A 22,066-nucleotide genomic window follows, 5' to 3' on the forward strand; every position below is an offset into this window, starting at 1 on the left:
TACAGTGACATGTGGAACTGTACCTGGAAGCCTGGATTTTATTATTCGCCCACCCCTTTAGTATGGGGAGACTATACCCATTGACTGCTGTGCCTCTGTTGAGCAGGTACACTGAGGTAATCCCTGTAGTTATATCACGATCTCCCATCCATTGGTCAAGATTTCTCTTGAACAAGGCCAGCGAGGTGCTATGCCTCACGCTATGCGAGATTATTCCACAGCATAGGGAGTCTTTGGGTGATGAATCTATCCCTCCAGCGTCCTCTAATAGCCGTGTCGTGGTTTTAAGTCTCCATGTTTTGCTCTCCTGATGGATGGCTTTTTTTGAATTGACATATTCATCAAATCTGGGTTTGACAGCCTTATGGTGGAAGCAAAGGTCACCTCTGAGCAGCGGTAGCGACTGAATAGAGCTGAGTTCTTCAGTCAGACAGCATAGGGAGACAAGCTGACCCTTTATTATCCTTTTGGTGAGGAACTTTGTGGCCCAGCCAGCTGCTGCATGTCAGATTCATGATACATCGAATGGGGCATTGTGCTCAATCATTGGTCTGATGTAACCCGGTTTTCGAAGGTTTGAGCATTTTGGCATTTAACTTAACTGCCATGGTGCTGGCACCAGTTATCCGTTTCTGTGAGACCCTTCTGAAGGATATCTGTATTGATGTTTGTGTTTTTGGTGGCGCCCAGTTTGCAGTCATCTGCAAACTTTGTCAGCTCCCCTCCTGTTTGCTTGACTATGATAAACAGCTGTCCTAGCTGTGGGTTTACTGAACCTGTCAGCCAGTATATTGGCAATGTCTGTAGGAGAGTCTTTAGCTTTTTTTTCTCTCAAAATTTTTTGGATGATTTTATGAGAGCTCTTAGTTTTTCCACCAGACTGCTTGGTACAAGTGCAAAATTTGTTTGCTTGGGATTGCCCCTTATCTGCAGTCCTGCAGGTGCTGGTACTGTTTTCTGTGCGGCTCTGGGGCCTTAGGAGACCACATTTCAGGTGGGGTGGATGAGACCTCCAGCGAGATTAGTTTGTGATCTGATCTCCATTTGAGTTTAAGAACTTTTGGGCTTTGGGCTAGGGGTGTTTGGGTAGTGTTCCCAGTCTATATTAGGGTAATAATGAAGTCACCTAGTATGATGGTGTTATCCCTCTAGTTTTTCCAGGAGGCCGCGGAGGTTCCTGAGTTGTTGTGGAGTGGCCTGTAAATGGTCCATCGCGTGCCCACAGTGGTGGGGTGTGTGTGTCCTTGATGAATATGGATACCCTCCTTTCTTATTGTGTCCGATTTTGGGGCGGAAAGCATGATAAGAGGTAAAACCTGATAGTGCTGGGGTGCTCTCAGGCCTTGAACCAGGTTTCTGTCACTGCACACATTCGATGTTCTCCATAAGACTTCTGCATTGAGCAGCATTACCCCCCTTTTTTTCTTTTTTTGTGTTCTTATGGTGGGGCAAGGCAGCTTTGCCAATATCCAGAATCCAGGGGTGACAGGTGCCATGTCATCCCAGGCAGACAGACATGGATCCCCTTGATCCTTTGAATGACACGTCAATGACTAATGTGGTGTCTGACATTGTGTTTGGCTTAAGGGCTGTGACTGTTTGACACTCTGACTGTGCAGGTGTTGTGTTCTGAGGTGGTGGTTGTTTGGGTGTCTGCTTTGGTGGCCTCTGCTGTTTTGGTAGATTTTCGGCCGAGAGTATGTCTTTGTGTGTTTATGTAAACTGGGTCTATTGCCAGTCCTATGTTGAGAGCTCAGCCTCCAGTTTGGCCATATAGTTGCATCTCTCGCATGTATTTGTGTTTTGTGGGAGGAGGAGAGGATTGTACGTGCAGGCAGCAGATTGTATTGCCTCAATATTCCCAGGTTCACCAGCTGAGCAGGAGATAACAGCAACTGATCCCTCGACTGCTATCTAAGGAGTATCAATCAAGGTAATAAGTACTGGAGATGATCTTTGTTTAAAAAGTTAAGGTTTAGTGGAGAGTTACTATTTTTAAAACAGCAAGATGGACTGAATGGTTACTTTTGTATTTTGATTTCAAAAGTGATGGTTTTGTGATTACCACAAGCCAGTGTGAGAAAAGAGAGAAATGAGATATATGGTTAGATTAACAGACAGTGGTATTTAACAATACAACTTAAATGGGTGGGAGGGAGGGAAAAAATTCTGCCTGACTCAGAACAGAGAACTGTACCTGGGGTGCTGGGCCCATGTTCTATAAACAGATTATCATCAGATGTGTCAGTCTTGGCCACCTGTGGCAGGAACTGGTAATGAACAGCAGGTTACCCCTGCACCTACATAGATAGCTTGCTAACGACATTCCCTGATGTCAGTGACATCTGTCCATACAGAACATGTTTTCAGGCATGGTGTGTCCTTTGTGGCTCACATGTGATGGCACCACAGGTATTGCAGGTGTCCAGTGGGGAACATGGGGAAGGTGCACTGTCTACATGTATGTGCCTATTGGACAGATGGACAGGGTGCCATGCCCTCTGTAGGCCACTGCATTCACTCCATAGTTACTATCAGTCACCAATATGCAGTGTACTACACATATACTGGCTGTTGCTTCCACATGTGTGTGTGTGTGTATGAGACATGGGTTGAAAGTGTGCTCTTGGTAATACTGGGGGTGCTAACTGTGATTGCCTGGCCTTGATGTCACATGTATGGGTATGGATTTGCACCCCAGCCTCTCGGCTATTTCACATCTGTTATCCCTGTACAGTGGACATTGTGATATATACTAGGGTGACCATATAAGAAATTTGCAAAACCCACTCCACATTGGGTCCAGGTGTCACACATTCACACCCAAACAGGATACGAGTTACACGCACACACACACACACACACACACACACACACACACACACACACACACACACACACACACACACACACACACACACACACATAACTGGGATTAGAACTGCTATCTAGCTAGCTCATTATATGCCATCACTATGCAGTTATAGTACATGCCACGGAGATTACTGGAGTACTCTTTCCCCAAAAGGTGCATATTACATTGAGTGACATCAGCAGGATTGCCAAAGTAGGCCATTTGAAATGTACTGAGTGTGACTAGCCTAAAACGCATTGCTCCCTATGCAGACAATGAAACATACACAAAACACCCACAACCGACATGTGTGGGTATAGAACCCCTAATAGAGGTCTATATCACACTACAGCATGGAGCTCTTATAGAACACACCACGGGGATTATTGGAGAACCTCTTCTCAAAGGTGTATTTCACAATGAATGACACCAGCAGAATTGCCAAAGTAGGATATTTGACATGTACTGAGTGTGACTAGCCTAAAGTGCATTGCTCTCTACACAGATATTGAAACACACACAAGACATCCACAACTGACATGTGTGGGTATAGAACCCCTAACAGAGGTCTGTATCACACTGGAGCATGGAGTTCTTACAAGACGTACCACAGGGATTACTGGAGAAAGTCTTCCCCAAAGGTGTATTTCACAATGAATGACACCAGCAGGCTTGCCAAAGTAGGGCATTTGACATGTACTGAGTGTGACTAGCATAGAATGCATTGCTCCCTACACAGGCATTGAAACACACAGAAAACATCCACAACCAACATGTGTGGGTATAGAGCCTCTAACAGAGGTCTATATCACACGACAGCATGGAGCTTTTATAGGACGCACCACAGGAATTACTGGTGAGCCTTTTCCCCAAAGGTGTAGTTCAAAATGAATGATACCAGCAGGATTGCCAAAGTAGAGCATTTGACATGTACTAAGTGTGACTAGCCTAAAATGCATTGCTCCCTACACAGACATTGAAACAAACAGAAATCATCCACAAGTGACTTGTGGGGTTATAGAACCACCAACAGAAGTCTACATCACACTACAGCAGTACACATCTATGGCACACACTACAGAGATTACTGGGCTGTATCCTTCCCATAGGTGTATTTCTAGGTGGGTGACATCAGCAGCCTTGCCATAGTAGAGCATACAAAATGTATGGAGTGTGACTATCGTAAAAACATTGTTGTCTACATTGACAGGGTCAGACAGGCACACACTTGCCAAGTCCAGAATTAGAACACCTACGTAATTATTTTACCATGCTACAGCAGTACACAGTTATGGGACGCATCTCTGAGATTACTGGGATATAAGTTTCCCAGAGGTGTATTTTTAGGTGGATGACATCAGCAGCCTTACCAAAGTAGAGCATTTAAATTGTAGGGGGTGTGACTACCCTAAAACCATTGCTTTTTACACAGACAGACACACACACAGTTGCCAAGGCTGGGGTTAGAACTCCTACCTAATTAATCTATCACACTACATCAGTACACTGTTACAGCACATGCTACAGAGATTACTGGGGTACAATCTTCCCAGAGATGTATTTCTAGGTGGATGACATCAGCAGCCTTACCAAAGTAGAGCATTGCAATTGTAGGGGGTGTGACTACCCCAAAATGCATTGCTGTCTACACAGACAGAGTCAGACAGACACATGCAGTTGCTAAAACTGGGATTAGAACTCCTACCTAACTATTCTATCACACCACAGTAGTACACAGTTACAGCATGTGCTACAGAGATTACAGAGATGTATTTCTAGGTGGATGACATCAGAAGCCATACCAAAGTAGAGCATTTAGATTGTAGGAGGTGTGACTACCCTAAAAAGCATTACTTTCTACACAGACAGACACACAAACTTGCCAAAGCTGGGGTTAAAACTCATACCTAACTAGTTTATTACACTACAGCAGTCCACAGATATGGGGCACACCACAGAGATTACTGGGATGCAGTTCTCCCAAAGGTGTATTTCACAGTGGATGACCTCAACAGGCTTATCATAGTGAGGTATGGTGAGGGCAGTGTATATGCATGGGCCATAACCCATTCATCTAGGGGTTGACACGCCACATGAGGGCACAACCTGGGTATGTTTCACAGGTACGTGTATACAGCTGCTAGATGACTACTTCCTTGAACAGTCATGTTGCACAGCTGGCACATGCTCCACATACACTGTAATGCTGACAGATACCGGTGGCTAGTATCTGCAGTGAGTGACATCTGACACTCATGTGGTTGCGGCCCTTTGCCTGTGTGCTGGGAGGGACAGGCCTGGATGGCTCCTTGTCACAATCACCCTCTTCCACACATCTATGTATGTCTACATTTGGCTTATTACAGTGTGTTGTCCTTACATATATGCATGTATTCCTATCCACTGTGTGTGCAAAGCTTGAGTGGTGCATACTGAGGAGTGTCTGCACTAACATCTGCAACTGCCAGATATGTCTGGTCCACTGGTGTTTGCATACATGGCCTTCATGTGTTTTAAGTGTGTGAGCATGCCCAGTATAACCTTTCCATATGTTTTGACTGACATTGCCTTCTTTTCACTAAGTGTGTGCCCAGTATGGCCATCTGTATTGAATGTGTGGATCGAGTCCAGGTAGGTTGTCCTGCAGTGCTGACCTTTGTGTTGTACATCGACAAGTAGTATGCTGTCTTTGCAGGGTATTCATCGATCATTTGGAATGGACTGTTACTACATTTCTACATAGGATGGGGGAGACACACCTGACTATGTCCAAATTTCTACACAGGATTGGGGGGCACACCTGACTGTTACTACAGTTCTATGTAGGATGGGGAGGGCACACCTGACTATTTCTACTCTTCTACACAGGATTGTGGGGAGGGGAACACCTGACACTTGTACACATTTGCTAGGACTGTACTGGTATGTTGGGTACTCTATTTCAGTCTGTTGTCTTACCTATCATGCTGACTAGAGGGATACCAGTGTACTACAGATCTTAGTTTTTAATTACCTACATATTTGTTTCTGACTTCCTACCCTTCAGAACTAACATCCCACCACCTGATCTGCTGTAGTCTGTCGGTGTAGGCCGGGGGGGATTGCCCATAGGTTTCATTCAGAGGCCATAGCACAGCCTTTGTTTGTGTTTATCTACACCTGTCCTGCTGGCTGTGACTGTTGTTGGGTATGTGACCCCCCCACCGAGTGGCATGTGTGAGTCACTTACCTTGTGGGTGTCCCAGTATTGAGGGTGGTGCTGCAGGGCTGCCTCTGTCAGATGCACATAGTGCACTCCCTACACATGGTTAGGCACAGGTAGTGTGATGTTTGGCATCCCTTTTACTGTATGTGAGAGTCAGAGAGAGGAATTATTCCCTGGGTCCCTCCTGTGTCAGTGTATGTGCTATGTGTTGCCTCTTTGCCAAGGTCAGGGCATCATACTGGGTACTTCTCCTTCTGCCTACTGGGGCAGGCTCAGGTTGTTCCTCCTCTGAGTCCACTCTGTGCCTGTGCAGGACTTGGAAATGGTGGGGGGGGGGCTTTGCGGCCCTGCCCTGTGCTGTTCCTGCTGCAGCTGTTTCCACAGGATCATATTGTGTAGCATGGCACATACCAGGACAATTTGGGTACATGTAGCAGGTGAGTACTGCAAGGCTCCACCGGATGTGTCCAGGCACCGGAACCATGACTTGAGCATCCCAAGCCACACACTCTTCTATAATTCTGGTCTGTGCGTGTGCCTCATTATGGAGTTCTTGTTCGGGTGTGTGTGCATTTCTGATGAGTGTCATCAGCCATGGCTTCAGTGCATATCCAGCATTCCCCACTAGGTGATCATCAGGGATGTCCCCATTGGCAAATCTCTGGTACAGCTGCATCAGATGCCAGATGTGGGAATCGTGATAGCTTCCAGGGCAGCCAGCACACACATTCATTATTATGCCCAGGGCATCGCACACGACCTGGCAGTTGATGGAGGGGACGCCCTTGTGGTTGATGTAGAACCTACCCCGCTCACCAGATGGTGGTTTGATGCATATGTGCATGCAGTCTATAGCACCCACTACCTCAGGGTATTCTGCTATTTGGTGGAACAGTTGCATATTGCTGGCCAACACCTCACGGGTTTTGTGGAAATATACGTGCTTACCGACATGTGCTGACATGGCATCCAGGAACTGGAAGAGTACCCTGTATGCTGATGCCTGTGAAATCACCAGCATATCCCCAGTTAGCCTTTGGAAGGTACCTGTAGCTAGTATTCTTAGGCCTACATGTACCTTGGTATCCACTGGAATGAGTTCCCCTCTGTTAGTTCTGTGTGTCAAGTGTGGCCGGCACAGCTCAACAATTTGCTGTAGGAGGTCCCTGTCCACCCTATAGCACTCCAATATCTCCAGCTCATGTAGCTCCTGGTAGGTTACCCTGGGTCTGTACACTCTTCTCCATCTCCTCACTGTGGGTTGGTGGACAGCATTCACATCCTCATCACCCTCAGCCTTTTCCACATGTTGTTGTATGATAGCTATTGCAGCCCTTATCATTTTGCTCTTGTGAGTGTTAAAAGTTCCCCACTTGTTTACACCGGAGGTGTAGAGTGTGGGAATAAAAACATAGGGGAAGGTGTTTGCTTTGTTTTAGCAGTGTTCTGGGCTGGGCTGGTCTGCTGCCTGTGTAATTGGCTGATTCTGATACATTTCCCCTGCCTTGATTCTTGGTTCTCCTTGATTACCTTCCTACTGCTGTTTTCCCTTCCCATTGCCTTGCTGTTTAAGCCCAGGGCGTGCTGCCAAACAGAGTGTTCAAATGTGCACACTGCTGCTATTTCCTGGTTTAACACCCGCTTAGCCTTTGTAAAGAGTGCTAAGCAGATTTTGACACAACCCCTAGCTTAGCATAGCTAAAGTAGGAGCAAACCCGAGCCACAAGGCTCCAATCTGCTTACAGTATGCCTGACACCCCTTCATGATGTCACCTAACTCCTAGGCTTGCACCAAGCTATTTCTACTCTTGCACTGTTGGGACCTGTCTCACATGCTGGGGAAAACTGGGATTCACTATCCTTCCCCTTATTTGCATAGGATTGCCTGCTAATGCATAGTTGCATGTCTTACACTGACCCTCCTCCCTTAGCAACCACTACTCACTGGCTAGGTTGTCTTCTGCCTGCCATTGACTTGCATGGCAGAATAGTGATTTTAGTTAGACTGCTTATTTTATGTTTATTTTATTATTCCCCCCGATCCCATTTGCATGCCGCTGCCCTACACTTAAACAGCCATGATCGGCTAAAAGAAATATAAGTTGATTTTTGTATTTTTTTTTTTGGTTTGCAATGCCAATGGCCTTATACTTGGCCATTGGCATGCTTACTACATGATATGCAGCCTTTATTTAGGGCTGTCACAGCTCCGTTTTGGAATTTGCAGAAATGTACTCGGTTACTAACCGAGTACATTTCTACAGATAGCACTAGTCTTGCATGGACTGTTGTAAGCTTCCTGGATTGCAAAATCACCGCATTTGCATAGATTTCTCCTGCAAATGGGGTGATTTGCATACCAGAGCTTAGTCCGTGCAGGATTAGTACAGGATCACTCGGGCAAGCCCCACGGCAGACATATTGCCTGCTTGAGCTCCTGCACAGATCTTGCACTCTGTGCAAGCTTTTGAGAATCTGGGGCAATGTCCACACACACACACACACACACACACACACACACACACACACACACACACACACACACACGCACGCGCGTACATACATACAAATGTTTTTAACTATTGCTGCTGCAGGTACTTGTGTTAGATCTCTTATTCATTTAGTTTTTCCTGATTTTTAACTGTTTTAGTTAGAGGAGAGGAAAGCACTGTTACTTGAAACTGTTTGCTGCAGTTACTGGCTTTTGCTCTTTTTTTCTCCTGCTCATTAACTGCAACTGTATTTAGCAAGGGGAAAGGAAATAGCAGCTCTCAATAAAGTCTTCAGTCTCAGCGCATAGATTTCATGCTGGATTAGGCAGCTTTTTTTTCTGTCAAGATATCTTTGTATATTAATTCATTTCTTTGCAACATCAAGCATTGCTGAATCTTCAAGTATATTTTCTAAAGAACAAGCAATAACTGCTATGGGTGAGCATATGTCAAAAATTACTTTTTGTGTAGAGTGTGACTACCATGTGATGGCTTAGTGGTTAACTACTATGACTATAGTGTACAGGGTCCTGGGTTCAAGTCCAGCAAAGGCTGTGTATTTTTAGAACCCACTTGGTAAGAGTTGCGGGAGTTAGGTCTGACTCTAAACCGGTTACAAGTGGCATTCCCCAGAGCTCAGTCCTAGGACCTCTCCTGTTCAGCATATACTTTTCAGAGGTACAGGCAAGCACAGGATGACTGTGGCTGACCAAGTTCACAGATGACTGCAAACTAGGGGCTATAATTGACTCTCTGGCTGACACAGACATCCTCCAAAAGGGTCTCACTGAGACAGATACCTGGTGTTAAAACCTTGGCCTCAAGCTAAATGCCAAAAAGTGCATAGTCATCCCCTTTGGAAAAAACAAAGTACCCACAAACTACCACATAGGTGGTAGCCCCCGGATCACTCAGGCAAGCCCCGCATGGCAGACATCTTGCCTGCTTGAGCTCCTGCACAGATCTTGCACTCTGTGCAAGCTTTTGAGAATCTGGGGCAATGTCCACACACACACACACACACACACACACACACACACACACACACACATACATAAAAATGTTTGTAACTATTGCTGCTGCAGGTACTTGTGTTAGATCTCTTATTCATTTAGTTTTCCCTGATTTTTAACTGTTTTAGTTAGAGGAGAGGAAAGCACTGTTACTTGAAACTGCTGCTTTTTTGCTGCAGTTACTGGCTTTTGCTCTTTTTTTTCTCCTGCTCATTAACTGCAACTGTATTTAGCAAGGGGAAAGGAAATGGCAGCTCTCAATAATGTCTTCAGTCTCAGTGCATAGATTTAATGCTGGATTAGGCAGCTTTTTTTTCTGTCAAGATATCTTTGTATATTAATTCATTTCTTTGCAACATCAAGCATTGCTGAATCTTCAAGTATATTTTCTAAAGAACAAGCAATAACTGCTATGGGTGAGCATATGTCAAAAATTACTTTTTGTGTAGAGTGTGACTACCATGTGATGGCTTAGTGGTTAACTACTATGACTATAGTGTACAGGGTCCTGGGTTCAAGCCCAGCAAAGGCTGTGTATTTTTAGAACCCACTTCGTAAGAGTTGCGGGAGTTAGGTCTGACTCTAAACCGGTTACAAGTGGCGTTCCCCAGAGCTCAGTCCTAGGACCCCTCCTGTTCAGCATATACTTTTCAGAGGTACAGGCAAGCACAGGATGACTGTGGCTGACCAAGTTCACAGACGACTGCAAACTAAGGGCTATAATTGATTCTCCGGCTGACACAGACATCCTCCAAAAGGGTCTCACTGAGACAGATACCTGGTGTTAAAACCTTGGCCTCAAGCTAAATGCCAAAAAGTGCATAGTCATCCCCTTTGGAAAAAACAAAGTACCCACAAACTACCACATAGGTGGTAGCCCCCTAAATATGGAAAACATAATAAGGGATCTGGGGACCCAAGTAGATAGTAACCTCTCCTTTAATAATCACATTGCTAAAGTGGTTAGAAAATCATTCTATGTGACCCACCTAATCACAAAATGGTTTGCATCCATATCGAAAGAGGTCATTGTGCCCCTCTACGCATCACTCATCAGACCCATCATAGAGTACAACGCCCCATTTGGGATGCACCTTACAAGACACCTGCAACAACTGGAAAGACCACAGAAGTATCTCACCAAGAGGATCACTGGCCTCAAGCAGATGCCCTATGCAGCTTGACTGAAAAAACTCCAGCTGTACACGGTTGCATATCACCTACTCAGATGTGATCTCTGCCTGACATACAAGGCTTTGTCCAACCCAGAATTGATGGACATGCTCCACCTAAAGAAAATCATATCCCCTTGAGCCACATGCTCCAGGGATCTATACCTCACCAAAACAATAAATAGGACGTGCTGGAGGGATAGATTCCTGTCCCAGAGACTTCCCATGCTCTGGAACAAGATTCCAATCTATATTAGGCAGAGCTCCTCACTAACCCTCTTCAAAAGAAACCTTGACGAGTGGATGAGAAACAGAAAGTTTACCCCAGGGATCACGTCAATGGCTCTGCTAGACAGAGGCGCAGGGAACTAATCTAAGGGGGTGGTGAAAGCCAACACATTCTGGCTAGGCTTATAAATGCCTTTGGGCAGATAGCCTAGTACCTATGAACCTAAAAGTAAAACAAGTGCTACTACAGCATGCCTACAAGCTCACTATGCTGTTCAGAGTTTAAAACAATAGCAACTAGTGGTTACAATAAATACAGCCTATACATCATTATCTGCAGGAAGTTAAAGTGGTAGTAAAACAACTCAGATGGAAAGTAGAAGTAGCCAAGTATGGAAGAACTGCAAGCAAGAAACACAAACGTACATAATTATAAATACAGTGGTAGTCTGTAGCATGCTCATCCCTTCTATTTTAGTTTGTACACAGCAGAGCTCCACAACAAATCCCTATAAGAAGGCCTGCCTTGCTTTACATCATCCAAATTATCACAGTTTATAAAACCTTAATTTCATAGTCTCTTATCTTTAGGCAAACCCGAATGCTGAAGCAATTTTGGCTTGACAGCTAAAAATACACTCTCAGAGTCAGAATGATACTAACACTGAAGATTTTGGGGTCATTTAACATCCTAGACCAAGCACTGGTTATTGGTATAGTTATAAAGTTGAAAGTAATGTGGAACTAGGTTTTGGAGTGGCAGACTCGACAAGGGTTAGAGTAAGGAGGACCTCAATCTCCCTGAACTAGCAGTGGTATTACATACATTCATTCAAAAACAGGATTATTATTTCGGGAGTATTGAGAAATTTGCTATCAAGACCATAGAAAGAAGTCAGAGTTTGCAAACAAAAAAGTATTTGAAATGCCTTTCTCTTAGGCGTGTGCATTTCAGGTCATTCTATGATTGCGTGATGCCAAGGATTATTGAGCAAATTGAACAGCTGAAACCAATTAATGTTATTCTGGAACAGAAAATATTTTAGCTCAGTACTAATGGAACACGCTCAACAAACTAATACAGTTCGCTATTCTAAGTGTTTAGGCATATGACTTTAAAAAAATAAGAAGATGCAGAAGTCTAGTGTTTACAACTATACCAATACCCACACTCTCAGAGTCAGACTACAAAAAGCTTACTGATTTATATAACTATCAATGAACGGCTCTGTTATGGGATTTTTGAGACCAACAAGATATCATGCAAAATGATGTCAGAATAGCTGAATAAGGACTTATCTTACAATCCCTTATTCATGCCATAGCCTCACTTCACCTTAGGAGGTCCCACAACTGTTCTTACCGACTATCAGTACAATAACATTAGCAGTGTTTTTAAATGTGAATGCTTCAGCAACAGCAAAATTGCCACTAAAAGTACCTACAAATGCCTACATACCAAGAAACAGATGTCAGGCTCAGCCTAGCTCAGTCATTCACTGTCTGCGATCATCCGAACAAAGTTCCAACCTAGGTCCATAATGTAAAACCAAATACAGTGCTACTGACTGTTTCTCACTCTTTTTCCCAGCACACAAAGTGCAGGAAGAGAGCGAGAACCAGTCAGTAGCCATTCAGCCATCCATGTCACATACGTGACTGCGGGAGTGGCAGTCCGAACACCTTCCACAAAACTGTGGTTACAAACTGCATAGATGTCTGGGCATCACCCAGATGCCTTTTCTCCTTAACCTGGACTGCTTGTACAGCAGTCTAGATTTACAAAAACTAGTTTTCTGTTTTTTAAAACCCGGAACTTGCTAAGCATGTGCCGTTCGTGTTCCAGGACTTTGGCGAGTCAGTCAGTTTTTCAGCTAAACAGCCAGTCAGCAGTATATACAGTAGTATAAAAATAAATATTTTATTTTTTTAAACATGTTCTTTCTTTTTTCACAGTTTTCACAGCTGGGGGTGTGGCTACAGTCCTGCAGTCCAATGGCATGAGCCACCACTGACATATATATATATATATATATATATATATATATATATATATATATATATATATATATATATATATAGATATATGATAATAAGATGTATATAAAGTATAACGATGCATAGACACCACACATATATCTACAGAACACATTTACATTACTGACACATGCAACAACATTTAAGGAGACAACCCCTGTTATACAGATTGAAATAGATATGGTTGGGGATGTATGAATGTTCCCACATACCCTTTACTGCTGGGGTTATCTGCACATTTACATCACAACAGCCATCAGATGGCACCAGACCATGGCCACAACAGTACATAATCCACTTGCTCACAGACCCCTGAGCCTGCAGGCTGTCACCCTGCAGACAGACATAGATATGGAGGTGCTGTAATGTACAATGGGTGCAATGCACTTCTTAGACAGGGCATATTATCCCTGCACACATGTCTGTCTATCAAACTACAAACAGCCACATATGGCCAGATGGGTAGGTGTACACACATAGCAAGGATATTACCAGGTATCCCACTCCTAGGAAACTAGATACAAGAACATTACCAAGCAGTATCACTCTGCAGGCCCCACATGCTAACACAAGGTCATTAGTGCACTCCAGAATTACTGTGTCTGCATCAACATATACAACAGATATAACCTGTGGTGTGTACGACAGGTATTGTGAGCTGTTGTGCATAATACTAATTAATAGGTAAGAGTTCTAATCTCACATCCTCCAACTCTGTGTGTGTGTGTATTGATATAGCCCCTTACAGCACTATGGGTCTGCTCATAGGAGCTGTCTCCATGCAACGGCATGCATTTTTGGCCTTGTGACTGGCTGTTGGCCTCTAAATTCCCTCCTCTGCAAGGCCTGCTGATGTCACCCACCTTAAGAGCACTGGCTGAGAGTGTATCAGCAGCTAAACAGCATGGCACATACAACAAATACAATGAGCTATAGAGTGTAATACTAGATAGGTAGGCATTCTAATCTCACATCATTCAACTCTCTGTGTGTTTGAGTATATCCCCTTGCAGCAGTTCAGACAAGTCCTTATGGACTATGGCTGTGCAATAGTTATGCATTTTATGCCCACTGACTAGCTGCTGACCTCAAGTTACAAGGCCTGCTGATGTCATCCACTTTGAGAGCACTGGCTGATAAGCAGCATGGCACATATAATAAATTCTGCAAGCTATAGTGTGTAATACTAAATAGGCAGGAGTTCTAATCTCACAGCATCTAACTGTGTTTGTGGGTGTGCAAATCTCTTCCTGACAATGCTACAACATGCCCATTGGGCTAGCCCTGAGCATTGGTTAGCCACTAGCCCCAAATTGCCCTCCTCTACATAAGCAGAATTGATGTCTGCCACCATCTACATTTGTATGTGCAGGCTAACCAGGTGACATGTATCAAGGGTAGTAGTGTGTGTCACAGGATATGAAAGCATGATGACACTGACTGTACCCATTGTTCGTGACACACTGTTCTACACACATGCATCTAGGAAGCCATGCGCATATACTGGCATACCTTGCTGATGTCATTTCTCTGCCTTGCCATCCTGCACCACTGTATTGCCACCATGTGTCCAGAGTTGCACCACTCAGACTACTGGGATAAAAACATACACAGCTCGGTGACACACCTGTCATTCTGTAACACTACTGCCAGTGTACCAACAGGCATCAAAGATACACTAAGTATGTGTAGTCCTAATACATGCCAGCATACAGTGCCTGCTGTGGCCCACAACAGCTGCCAAGGCATAACACTATTGCACTATACAAACACATGTAAAGAAACAGCCACCCTGTGCATCAGAATCATACATGTAGTTCCTTGTATTGATGACATGGATGGCAGAGATGTGGCACAGGTATCATCACATGCACAGGGTGTCATGTGGGGGGTGCCAGAGGCCTAAGCTGTGCCAAACAGTTGACAACATGTATGTGAATCAAGAAAGGGTGCAGGTTACTTGGCCATACAGAGGTGCTGAGTGTGTCTGTAGGTGGCCTGCATCAACAGCTGTGGACCATACATGGTAGAGTGAATGTTTCACCATCTCTGGGTCATATACATGGGAACTGGCTTCACTAGGGGTAGCATGGGCAGCACCATGCCCAATATCAGATACAGTGCAAGTACCTGACAGTGATTGCTGTCTGCTGGGCCGGTGTCTCCCATGAGGCCACCAAGAATCACGTGCCAATGGCCTGTCACATTATGGTGTGAGCAGCACACCTTCCTCTGTAGCAGTGGAGGTACTGCCACTGTAGGAACGTGAGTATGCATGGCCGCTTGGACTCCCAGCAGATGGGATTGCTGGCCTACATCCACCCAGCACAGACATCATGCGCTCAAACACAGACACTGTCTGAGCCTACCATCTGTCCACTACATTAGTGAAATGTTCCATGGCATCACCCATGTGGTGGAGGCAGTCACAGATGTCAGACTGTGCTGCATCCCTCACCCTAAGCATCTGTCTGGTGTCTTGTATTGCATTCAGCTCATGCCTGTGTCTCCATGACAGCCTGAAACATGCAGTGAGTGACCCGCAATGTGACTCCTGCAGCAAGAAGTGGATGGGCAGCAGTCATCCTTTGAGCTCCCCTGTCAATCTACCTGTGTGGGACCTCAACAGCTCTCTGACTATGGCAAGTATCTACACTCATGGACAACATAGTCCTCACACTGTCCTGTACTATGTCACCACCTACTGACTGTCCAATATATGTGGCTGCTGATGAATGGGTATGTGTGTTCATACTGACTGTGTGCTGGGACAATGGGGTCAGAAGAGGGATACCAACATCTGGGAGAGATTCAGCCATGACAACTTCACCTGTAACTCACTATGGCCACCATCCTCATCAGAGTCTGATGAGACACTGACATCAGGTTCTGAGGGGGACAGACTCCAACACCTCTGTTCATCTGTGAGAAGCAAGACAAAAGCAGTACATTAACACCTGCACTATTATGTATGGTAATTCACACAGACTCATACAGATGTGGATCCACAACTGCATTACATGTCCCACATCTTCTCATCTGTGATCCCATGCACAACACACACACACTCAGAAGAGCATGCACAGACAACCCAGGCCCTGTATAACATTCATGTCACCTACATCTGAGTAATGTTACCATTTCAATACACCTGTGAGGTATGCAATATGACAGCGTATGTATCAGAACCGCACATAAAACTCAGTACAACTATTGTGACAATGATATGCTAGTTGTAGTAGCACTGCCTCAGATATGTACCTTTTACCTATTGTGTTTAAATGGGCATCTTGGAGTAATTGCCTCATGCATAGCAGGGTGCATAGTTGCTCATAAGAATAAGTGCAAAGACGTTCATGTTTGTACAAATGCACACCTGCCATTACTTAGGCTATGCACTGTAGACAACTGCTCCAACATGGAAAATACAATTATTCTACTTTGGCTAAGAACAGCAGTTGTGCAAAAGGCAAATGTCAGCTCTTAACATTCATTGGGTATATGTGATCTGGCAAAACAACATTATCACACTTACCAGATACAGGACCATGAATGCCAGCTACACCTGACAGACCTGTGAAAAGGTGAGGGAGATGTAATGTCAAGAACACCAAATGTAGCAGTGTTACAAGGTTTATACACATGTACAGTAGCTAATGTGATACTGGCTATATTGCAGACATTTTGAGTATGTGTGCACAACTGTCGGTGAAAGCCAACCCCCCTCCAATGCAAATAGACCTGACACCCTTGTACTGGTCTGTAGAGCCTGCCACAATGACTGCTAAAGTATTATACTGGAAAACACAGTAAACTTACCTGGACGCTCCTCTGATGTGGACGCTCTGGCACCCACCTCCTGTGATGGTTGGCTGGGAGCTGTGGATTGATCCTAGGTTTGCCAGGAATTCCTCTGTGGCTGAGAGTGGTTGATGTGTTGCAGGCAATCCAACAATGGCAGCACAATCCCTGGTAACAGCAGCTGCCCTTTGACGTGCGGCATTGACCATTTCGGTGGCCTGGTGTTAAACCTGCTCATAGGTCCTGTCCTGTTGACCAATATTATTAACAGCCCTCACAAGTCGGCCCATAATGCAGTCTGCTGTTCTTGATTGTGGCAACCCATTGACAGCAGGATGTGATGGTTGAGTCTGAGGGCATCCAGTACAGTGTAATTTTCTGTGGATGAAAATGGAGAATGTCTCTGTTGATACATCGTACCTGCAAGACAACAACAGGGGAACACATTACAGGACCAGATACATGGATGTCCACTATGTACAGACCCTGCACACCCATAATGTCCTGCACTATCCACTGCTCCATCACGTCATACCACACAATTTGGCAACTCACTACATGTGTGGCTATCACCAAGTTACTAGCAATACTAGATAAGGTTCTTGTGTGCTGTGGCAGATTCTGATGTATGTCTCTACAGCCATCACTGCAGTATAGTGTATTGTATCCCTTATGGGCAATTCCACAGTGATACATGATATGGCCACTGTTGGACAAATAGCAGTGTTCTCGTCCAACAACTATATGGGGATAGCCCAGCCATACCAGTGTGTCACTTTGACAGACAGCAATGCAAACCTGCTGTCATAAATGTTCCCTGTAGGCAGCATACATCCCCACTATACATATGTTTGCAGAATGTCCCCATGTTTGCCTCATAGCTATGGTCCTTCTTGCACAAACTTGTGCATGTCTGACAACACTTATGCTACAGAAATATGTTACTCTAATCACATTACTACTTTGTATGGTCAATATGTTTACTGTGTCACTGAGCCTGGGCCTTTATCCTCCCATTAAATATGACTTTCTCATGATTTCTTACTGTAGGAGGTCGAGGGGTATATTAGGCATAGCTCTCCACCAGACAGGGACGAATGTCCATGAAACAGGGACTTAGCCTGAATACATCAGGAACATACATGGACAGTTTGGCAATGTTAGTACCATTTATAGGTTCATAGGTTGGTACTAGGCTATCAGCCCTAGGGCCTATACAAGCCTAGCCATAACAATTCCCTGGCTATTTCTTCCCACATTATTATGTGTAACATTGACAGACTGAGAGGAGGTGAATTACAGTACATAGTTCAATGTTACAGGATTGTACACCCTTACTTAGTGTCATTATGTCTGACAGGTAGTCCACTATCTTTACTACAACAGCCAACCTTTGTAGGAGGGATGGACAAGGACAGAGCAGAGATGTGATTCAATGCAGGGACAATTGAGATGCATGCCTGTAGGAGTTGGATAGCAGAGTATCAGTGACATGTCATTATCTTAGATGTAATATGTGCCTACTGTTGTAATCCCTATTACCCATACCTCCATCCTCCCATCTGCATCCCTTTTTTATGAGCAAATGTAGTGCATACATGGTAGAGTGATGTATTCCTTGTATTGAAGTGTTCCTCTGCAAATGCTTTGCACATACACTGTTTGTGTGAGTAAAAGCACATACAGACCTGTTCCCCATAAGCAGCTGGTTGCCTTTTGTAGGTAATGCTCATTAACAGGTAATTGCCTCAGCACCAATATGTGGCTGAGAATTGCTAATTGCATCCACAACACCTGACTTGCATTATCATTAGCCAATGGCATGGGACCATGGTGCAATATATCAGGCCTTCATGTAGGCCTTGGCCCCTTCCTTAGTTTTTGGAATGGACATTACTGAGGTGTGGAGACTTCAGCATTGCTGAGGGTAAGTACAAATACTGTCCACTGTAGAGATGTATGACATATGGCCACAGTTTTGTCTCATGTTTGGTCAGTGTCCCATGACAGTGTGGTCATCTGGCAGGTCACTGGCAAATGTTGTGTGTTGAGGTCAGAAGAGAGAGAGAGACATGTGAGTGTCACACTTCATAACCATCAATATACGCATGGTAATGCAGTAGCTGCTATTCTATCAATGTACTATCTTTATAGGGGCAAATTGTGAAACATCTCCCTATTTCTGGGCCTCCCCCCCCTTTATGTATGGTTGTGACTGGATCCATTGTTATATGGGGCTGGGAGATATTGTCATTCTGTAGCAGGTATCTTAACATACAGTCATGTATGCTTCAGGCTGCAGCTGTTCTGCAGTCTAGGACACAATGATGGGGAGTGTGAGCACTCTGGAGGCCTGCAAGCTGTAACTGTGGCAGCTGTGGCAGCCCTGTTGTTACAGCAGATCCAGGGTAAGGGTATCCATTACAGTCCAACTGAGGCATGTGCTTAAGGTACTGTGCATCTGTTATGCAACAGTGCCAATAGCAAAGTAGTAGGCAAGATATACCCAGGATATACAGATATATGCAGTGTGTCCGTACCTGCAGACCTGTGACTTACAAAACTGGATAGCTGATACTTCAGTAGCAGTAACCTATGGAGATTAAAATTGCATGAGTCAGTTATTACTTGCTGTGTTCACAACAATGTAATTGAAGTGCAACACACTGGATTCGAACCCAGGGCTGTGTGTAGCAAAATGCTCTGTATCCAAGGATTTAACAGACTGTGCTGCTGAGTCAGTGTTGCAGTAGGTGTATTTGCCAGATATATGTGGTAACATACAGGTTGTGACACAAGTGGTCTGCATCCATCAGTATTTGCATGGCTTTTAAAGGCAGTTGTTCTGCAGTAGGGTCTTATTTGAACATATGTACTGTGCCACTGATGCCTTAGCAGGTGAGTTTTAAGATGTTGCTGGTAAAAGGGAACATTTATCTGCTATACCAGGCCTCATGCGCTGTCACTATTATTTATTTGGCTGCCTATTGGTGTATTTCTGCACCAGAGTCCCAAGTACACTCCCATTTGTCACATTAGGCTTGATTTCAGTCTGTCAATTTTATTTATTTATTTATTTATTTATTTATTTATTTATTTATTTATTTTATTTTACATTTGTTGACCTGGTTAGTCTAAATGGATTTATGTCCATTTTCAGTAGAGTCCCAGTGAGATAAGCTCCAGGCGATTACAAGACTACAAACATACAGGTACTAGTTGTTATGCAGTTAAATACCACAAATTTTAAACAGTTCGGGAATCTTCACAGTTTATACAAACAACATGTTACAAGCATTAGATAAGATATTTTAGACTTTATGTACAAGACTTCATTAGTAACTAGAAAGTAATTGTTAAACAAATACATACTTCAATGACAATAAGTGCTGGAAACATCTAACTTTGTTTAGAGCTGTGTGACCTAGTGGTTACTGCAGCAGGATGTGGATGACAGGGGCTTGTGTTCAAGACTTGGCAGTAGGTGCTTATTTAGTGCCTAACACTGTGAGAAACACATAAGATCATAAATGCACTTTTAAGCTGGTTTGAGCGGGTTTGCACGTAGCACCAAATCACAGTGCTACACTTAAACCTCTGCTAGAAATTTAGAAAGAAAAAGGGTGTGTTAGGACAGTGGTGAAATGGGTGCAAGCGGGGGTGGGGGGGACAGACTGAAAAGCAGGTAGGGATGTGAAGGACGGGTGTAAAGAAGAACCATATCTTTCCATTTTGTGTACAGCAACAGCTGTGAAGTTTGACAGATTTTGTGGATGAATTTGTACTCTCAAACCCCAGAGGGAGGGGTGAGGACAACATAAATGTGTTGTCAAGCCAACTGGACCAAATTAGTTATGTCCAGTGGACATGTGTGCAAAATGGAGAAATATGTATGGGGCGATACTTTTTGTTGTGGGACAGGTGCCCTTTTGTTTAAGGAGAGAGTGGAATGTTGGGGAAGGGATATTGGTATATGTGGGGAGGTATGTTGGGTAGGAGAAGATGTAACTGCAAACAGACAAGACTAACAAGACAGCAGGTAGGGGCAGTGTTTGACACATGAGGGGGGTAAACACTTTGGATGGGGAGGTTATTGTGGGATCTGAGAAGCATGTGCCTCCAGACAGCAGCAGCATGACTGAAATCCCCACCCATGGGCAGCTAACACTGCTCCTTCACTGCTCCAAAGGTGGCTGTGCTGGAGGCTGGGAGCAAGGCTTAGCAAGCCCCACCAGCTTGTTGAGTCTGCCCTCAATCTGGTGCAGGCATTGTCCACAGCTCATAGGAGCTATTCTGTGCACCGTGGCCAGTAGGTAATCAGGTCTGACTACCGCAACTCTGCCACCACTCCTGAGAGGGAATGAGTCCCACCCCCTGAGGAAGTTCCACCTGAAGGTGGTGCAGGGCCAACAGAGGGGCACCACTGGCCTGGGTCCCAGATGTGCTGATACCCAGTGCCACGACCAGCTGACATAGGTTGGGCAGATCTGTAGGACCTGGCCTACCCTGTTGTGCAATTCAACAAGACATGTTAATATGCAGCCATTAAAATACATAACAATAATAAGCCACATACCCTGAAATAAATTGTTATTTAACAACAGATGTGAATAGTAAACCATAACCAATGGATAAAAATAATAAATAAATGAAGATAAGGGGTGGGGAGACAGAGAGATACACAGTCCATTAATACCATTATAGACTATTTGGGGGAGAACAGTACTGATATGTACTCTACAAGTCTGTCCTTTCTTTATGTTTACAAGTGGACTATAGCTGCTGTAGCACATACATACCTCTCAAGCTTTCCTAATGAGGCAGTATGGGCCAAGCTGTAACAACTGCAGATAGTAAACTACACAGAGCATGTGCACATCAGGTGGACCTATATAACTACCAAGGTGTACTGTGGGCTACTGTAGTGGTACATTCCTGGTGAGGTACTCATGTTGATGGTAAATGTGTGACAGAGGGATTATGCATGACTAATTACATTCCATGACAGCATGACATTTGTGTGATATGTATGTGTACAGTACAAACACTATACTACTAGCATGCCTTGCTTGACAGCTATGGGGTTAGAAACCAATAACAGTGACCGCAGAAGACTTCTGCATCAAATGTATTAATTGACTGGAGCAGCCTTCAACAGACACTCCAGGCCTACAGCCATACCAATGGATTACACATTTTATTTCTCTTATTTTATTTTATTAGTATTATATTTATTTTCTTTATTTTATGCTGTATATTCACAT

This window comes from Protopterus annectens, chromosome 2.part1 (genome assembly GCF_019279795.1).
Source record: "Protopterus annectens isolate FY-2018-M chromosome 2.part1, PAN1.0, whole genome shotgun sequence".
Lineage (NCBI taxonomy): Eukaryota > Metazoa > Chordata > Ceratodontiformes > Protopteridae > Protopterus > Protopterus annectens.